General features: G+C 43.1%; 1 protein-coding gene across 1 annotated transcript in view; it reads right to left on the reverse strand.

The window, feature by feature from the left end:
* scn4ab (sodium channel, voltage-gated, type IV, alpha, b) overlaps positions 1–6,094 on the reverse strand; it is a 40,241-nt gene extending 34,147 nt beyond the window's left edge. Inside the window, exon 1 of the mRNA XM_034712243.1 lies at positions 6,029–6,094. The gene's annotated coding sequence lies outside the window, so the exon portion shown is untranslated. The remainder of the gene's footprint in view (positions 1–6,028) is intronic.
* Positions 6,095–7,305: the final 1,211 nt, after the last annotated feature.

A 7,305-nucleotide genomic window follows, 5' to 3' on the forward strand; every position in this document is an offset into this window, starting at 1 on the left:
CAGCGCCTCTTGTGAAATTTCTGTAAGAAGCCAAAGTGATCAAATGATGTGAGAGTGCAGCCAATAAAAGTCAGGAAATTCTTATCTAACTCAGCATAGAAACTGTCCTCATAGTGTCAGACTCTGCACTCCTTGAAATCTCAGATATCTTGTAAGCACTAAACTGTGATTTTCACAGTGTCATTTCCAGTCATCGCCCCCCCCCCCTGTCTGCCTAACAGGGAAGACTTAACGCTGTGAGCACATGTGCGAATACCAACATTGGAAAATTCTCATGGCAGGCTGTGCTACAGTGTATAGACATTTATAGAGATCAGGACTATAAGGGTATAAGAGAGTAGTTGAAGACACAAGGGGGATTTAAGGACATGTTCATGCATGGTAAATCTATCACATGGGGTTCCACAGGGTTCAATCCTGGGTCCTCCTCTTTTTTCCATCTACATGCTCCCCCCCCATGGCCATATCATCCATAAATATAATGTCTGGTATCATTGCTATGCCGATGACACGCAACTTTACATCCCAATTAATCACATATCTTCACAGCTGTTTGTCAGAAATTAAATCTGGGATGTCGGACATCTTTTTAAAAACGGAATGACTCCAAATCTGAAGTCATTGCATGCGCCCCCACCCCCCCAGCAAAAAAGGGATCAAATGTTTCCAAAATTAGATGAACTGTCAAATAATAACCCTCAGCTAAAAAAAACAGAATTTGTGTTTTTAAGCCACAGGCGACAAAAGTTGTCCAGTCTTGTTTTTATCAGCTCAGGAGTATATCAAAAGTCAAGTCTTTAAAGATGGCAAAGGATCTTCAGGAAAATCATTCACGCTTTTGTATCCTCCCGTCTCCATTATTGTAATTCTCTGTACACATGTTTCACTCAGAAATCAATCCACAGTCTTCAAATAGTTCAAAACGCAGCAGCTCGTCTTTTAACAGGAACTTAAAAAATGTGAAATGAATGATGAAAACAAAAAAGTATGATCAAAATAAAACCCAATGAGGGGGAAGAAGACAGAAGTCAGAGGGTATCAATCAAAGCCAAAGTTGGTCATGGAGTTGGAGGAGCTTCAGTACTCAGATATTGAGAACATTGCTTGTTATGCAGATGACGCCCAGTTATACTTATCAAGGAAGCAAGGTGAAACCATTCAGGTGACTGAACTTAAAGCATGCCTTAAGAGCATTAACGGCCAAATTTCACCAGAACCGTGTCCGGTCCGTCTCTGATCCATCACGGCGACGGATCTGATAGGTTTCTATTCTAGTCAATGTGTTAACTTCCACTGGATCCGCTCTGTTGCAATCCGGGAGGTCGAAACGCAACATATCAGAAATGCAAGACTTCTATTTCTGCCAGATGCCGGAGCACGACACATATGCACAGAGCAGATGGAGCGAGACAGGAAGTCAGGCTAAAAGCATAATTTAACATCCGGTTAATTTTCAGAATAAAACACTCTGTGTTATCACCAGATCGTATTTCACTTCACTACAACAACAAACAGTCGTGATGAGCGGAGCCAGGCCTGGAGTCAACAGGTCCGAGGTTTTCAGAGGACCAGAAAGACAACATGGATGAGGAAGAGGAGGAGGAGGAGGGTCCTTGATTCAGTGATTATAGCAGGAAAACCTCGGTCACATGACTCCAGCTGTACAGCTGTCCAGCGGTCCTGCTCCACCAGATCCATGTCTGGTCTGTCTCTGATCCATCACAGCACCAGATCTGATAGGTTTCTATTCTATTCTACTCAATGTGTTAACTTCCACTGGATCCTCTCTGTTGCGTTCCGGCTGCGTCTCCATCCAGCAGGTCTTAGCACAACAGATCAGAGTATGAAGACTTCTATTGTTGCTGAATGCCGGAGCATGACGCATCAATCTCCACAGAGCAGATGGAGCGGGACAGGAAGTCAGGTTTCACCAAAACAAAATGAAAACATCCGGTTAATTTTCAGAATAAAACACTCTGTGTTATCACCAGATCGTATTTCACTTAACTACAACAATAAACCAAAGTCATGATGAGCGGAGCCAGGCCTGGAGGCAACAGGTCCGAGGTTTTCAGAGGACCAGAAAGACAACATGGATGAGGAGAGGAGGAGGAGGAGGATCCTTGATTCAGTGATTATAGCAGGAAAACCTCGGTCACATGACTCCAGCTGTCCGGCGGTCCTGCTCCGTGCTACGCTCTGAAAACGCAGCCAGTGGGTGTTGACGGATGAGAGAGCATGGAGCGGATCACAACGGATCGTAGATGGACCGGACACGGATCTGATTATAGTCCCGTGTAAGACTTCCCTGGAATTGTCTGAATCTAAAACCAGACATAACTAGAGTCATTGTCCTTGGCTCTAGATCGAAGTTCAACTGATCGGGACACGTCTTTTAATGAGGACAGCCTCAACATTTCAAAAAGCAGATACATTACCTCCACATGAGAGATGAGACCAAAAGTAGTCCATGCATTTGTTCCTTTAGTCTTAATTACTGCAAACCCCTGTTATGACCATGTCCAAGTACGCAGGACTTTAAAGTTGGTCCAAAGTGCTGCTGCATAAGGACTAACAAGAGCGAGAAAAAGAGATCATATTTCTCATGAATGAAATTCTCTGAACTGTCGCCCAGAATTTCTAGAATCTGAAATCCATCCTCCAACATTTAAAGCTCTGTGGTCGACTACTATTACATTTTAATGAACTCATTGTGCACTATTACACCCTCTAAAACAGCGGACTTGCAGATTGAAGGCCTGAACATGATACCTCAAGTCCCCAGAAAGTAAAATGGGAGGCAGAGGCTTTAAGTATAAGGTCCCTCTTCCTTGGAACCAACATATCAGCTTTGGTCCAGGAGGTAGGAACCATCTCTCATCAGCTCCACAACAGAATATTTTTATTGCACTTCATCCACTGCACAACCACGTCAACTTCTACAGCAGAGACACTTCTACTTTACTTCATCACAGGCATCAACATCTTCTTTTGATTCATTTACAGTTACACATCATCTACTTACTAATTACTGAACATCATCCACTGCATCTTAACTTAACACCATATACTGTAGTCACTGTACGTCTACCAGGAGTCGTTTCTCATCTGCACAGGGTCCCTTTTGCAAACCATCTTCTGCAGTCACTACACATCCTCTGCTACAGATCCATATAACCTTTGTAATGGTCATTTTAGTCACCCCACCTCCTGCTTTTTCACTAAGATACCAGGTCCTTTTGTGTTTAAAGTTCTGATGTCTAGACCTCTTAAACCTCCTGCCTGGATACAAAACCCTGTCCCAGTGCTGATACCTGCAGCAGACAAAAGGGTGTGAAGCATACCTTAGGGGGCGTTCCTCAGATATAAATGGTTAGGTTTCCTCATGCTCGGGGTCTTTCTTCATTCTCACCGCTCGTGTGTTAATTGATCTTTTCCTTGCAAAGAAAATGAAAAACCTTGTCGGCCGGCAGAAGTCTCTATTTCATTATTCACCAGCAGTGTAAGTCTTCCACAACACCTTCTACTGCTATGTCACTGTACCTATTTCAAAGTCAAGACACATGTTGCAGAGCCACTGACCATTTCCTATTGCCAAATTGTAGCACATCTTTCACTGCAGAGCCTCGGGACCTGGTCTACAGCAAAATCCCTGCACATGTTCTACAATAATTAGCGATGCTTGACATTGGCTTTTCTGCCGATATCCGATATTCTGATATTGCCCAACTCTTAATTTCCAATACCGATATATTCAGGCTTTTTACACCAAAACTGTTTGGTAACGACATAACATACTGTATCTCCTATTGAGGAATTATAGCATTATGCCTAATTGTATTGTTATGCCTCACTGGATGCATACATAAATGCAACATGGCTTTCCAAATATACACACTGTTTGTGCAAAATAAGAGAGCAAATTCAACTTAAGTTATGGAACAAAGTGCCAACATGGCGCTGCCATATTTATTATTTTTGAGAGATTTTAGAGAGGAACATTTTGCCTCAAACAACACTACAGACAATATCAAAACAAGGAAGCTGCATATCTTCAGTCCAGAGTAGTGAACAAACATAGTCCTCTTTTATTCCAAGTTCAATGAATGAGGAAACGGACATAACTTGGAAAATAATACAATCATGAAATTATGAACTGGGCTCCATCGCCCTGTTCTCTTAAAATAGTGCAAATAAAAACAAGAAAGATTCTTCTAATTTGATGTATTAAAGGTGACATATCATGCAAAATGGACTTTTTAATGGTTCTCTACCTGAAATATGTGTCCCTGTCTACAGACCCCCCAACAATGAAAAAAATCCATTCTGCCCCTGTTCTGATTTCTCCACCTTTCTGTAAATGTGTGCTGAAACCAGCCGTTTCAGACTTCCGTGTTTTTGTTACGTCACAACAATATCCGGTCTGTAACGGAAGTCAGAGCTCGGAGCTTGTTCAGCCCATAGACTGTATAAAATACAACTCAACCCCTCCTCTGTTTTTCATTCCCTGCACACATGTGTGCTAACAAGGAGCTTAGGAGGGAGGCATGCTAGTTGTAGGCTGTCTTCATAAACACAAAGGTCGGTTTTACTCCCCACGTCTGCAGATTTGAAGATCTAGTGGATTTTTATTTGTCATGGATAAGTGTTAACGCTAGTTAGCATAGCCACATAGCTACATGTCGTAGCTTAAGCTGTAGCTGTGTACCAAGACACACGTCTACATACTGACAAATAAAACAACAAGTAACACTAAATCTGTGACCAATCGTTAAGAACGGTCCTGTTGCCTTTCTGGCAGAGGTCGGTTTTACTCCCCACGTCTGCAGATTTGAAGATCTAGGGGATTATTTTTATTATATCATGGATAAGTGCTAGCGCTAGTTAGCATAGCCACATAGCTACATGTTTGTAGCTGTGTACCAAGACACACGTCTACATACAGATAAATAAAACAACAAGAAACACTAAATATGTGACCAATCGTTCAGAAAGGTCCTGCTGCAGGCGCCTCTCCGTCTGGATCAGATTCAGAGGGTGGAAGTAGCGCGGTCTGCTAGCAGCCGCGCATGTTCAGCCAACATGTAAACATTAGATCAACGTGCCGGAGAGCTGAGGCCACATCCACTTACTGAGGGGGCGTGGTCAGAGGGAAAACAGACTGTTCTGAGGACTGCTGAAGAAGAGGGTTTTTCAGGCAGACCAAAATCTGATTTCAAAGTGTTTTTTTGAGCATAAACTTTAAAGACATGTTTTGGGGACCTCTTAGACCAATATATGTTGATGAAAAAAGCGTGATATGTCACCTTTAAAGGAAGACGCCTTGTTTCCTCCTCATATAACCAACGCTTTGCAGTCATTGCAAATTTACGATTCCTAGGTGACACTTGGAAATAGTTCCAAACCACGGACATCTCATGCACTGGGCGAGCAAGCTTGTTAGCCACGGTTAGCAACCCACAAGTGTAGCGTGTTATTGTTGTTGTTATTAGTCATCAAGAGTGCGCCTGTAAACGTCTCAGAATTGCTAAAGCCTACCGAACAACCATCAGTTATAAATACCTGATACCAATAATTTCTGATATTACATTTTTAAGTCAATATCCGCCGATAATATTGCCCACCCCTAACTATACTGTCACTGAACGTTACCGAGCACAGGGTCACTGAATGTCTACTGAAGAATCAAAGCACACCTACAGAGTCATTGTACCTCTTCTTCAGTGTTGCTGCATCTTGTTCAGCAGAGTTACTACACACCATCTACTGCAGAGTACGTCACGTCCTGTACTGCACAGACACATCAACCTCTTCTGCAAAGTCACATCCCGTTTGACTCCAGAGTCACTGCACTTCTTATACATCATCTACTGCGGAGTGACTGCTCATGCTGCTTTTTGAGTCCCAATAAAATCTCTCTCCACAGAGTTATGTTAGTATAATTTAGCCACCATGTGAACATTGGAATAAAACGGTGATCAGTTATAACAGAACCTAAACAGTAATCAGTGAATGCAGACGAACCAACCTGTGCTGTTGCTTGCCACCATGCAGCCTTGAGCTCAGAAAGGTACCCCGGTATCTCAGCAGCATCTGCAGCAGTTTCCAAAGACAGTGACAGCTAATCCGTTTTTCCAACCAGCAGTCAAAGCAGGCTCCATGATCAGAGGCTTTTTTACCGTGAAACTTTGCGACACTGACATCTCAGTAGTGGCAGCTGCCACTTTCTTTGACAGGTGCCTTGGTATATTGCCAACAGCTACAGCAGGTGCCCTGAATAGAGAGCTCTCTAATGGCTTCCTCTTGCAGATCAAGTTGGGTCCAAAACCACAGACAGCTAATGGTATTTAGTCGGTGGGTGTGGCATGTGGCACAAGCATCCGCAGCTACCATAGCATTTCACAAAGGGGCCATAACTGGAAACACGAACTGTTGAAACTACCCCGGTACATCTATACAGATCACAAACCCTGCTATCACAAAGATGTCATGAACAATGAGAGCCTCAGACCTGGAACTGACCTGGAGGAGGAGTCAAAGAGCTGGAACAGGGAACCCAGACCTGATACTTGAGTGTCTAGGACACCATGTATGGTATTTGTACCCATTGCCAGTGACTGCAGTGGCTTCACTCCATGCATAACATCATTACAGCACGGAATAGGAAGTGAACCATCAAGGACTCCAGATGAGGCACAAACATGGATCTGGATCAGCATGGTTCCGGTTGTTTGAGAGTAATCTGACTGGATTAAAGTCATCGGATCAAACCTTGACAACAAGTAGTCCAGAAGAGACACCAAGTACAAAACTGAAGATCACGTAATCTAATCCAGTTCATATTTGGATGAGACCTCCAGATTGTGTCATTTAAAATGTTTAAGTAAGATTGGGTTAACTTTGATTTGAGGAATTAAGATTTTCTGGAAACTAATCTACCTAGCAAAACTTCTGAGTAGGTTCACAAAACAAGGGCTACGTTTACATGAGACTTTTAATTCCTCTTTAATTCAGAATAAAAATTAAATCCTCTTTAAAAAGATTTTAAAAAGACCTTGTAGTGGCGCTGGTGGCCTAGCGGTCTAAGCGCCCCACATACAGAGGCTACAGTCCTCGTCGCAGAGGTCGTAGGTTCGATTCCCGGCCGGTCTACCATTTCCTGCATGTCTTCCTACCACTCGTTCTGAGCATGCTCATTCCCTTGTCCTGTCGCGATGACGCACATATTCCAGGATGGCCGCCCGAAGCAAGCGTTGGACTTGAGCCGAGACTATTTATTTAACAGGAGCCTTAGAAGAAATGGAT

This window comes from Notolabrus celidotus, chromosome 20 (assembly GCF_009762535.1).
Source record: "Notolabrus celidotus isolate fNotCel1 chromosome 20, fNotCel1.pri, whole genome shotgun sequence".
NCBI classification, from domain to species: Eukaryota; Metazoa; Chordata; class Actinopteri; order Labriformes; family Labridae; genus Notolabrus; species Notolabrus celidotus.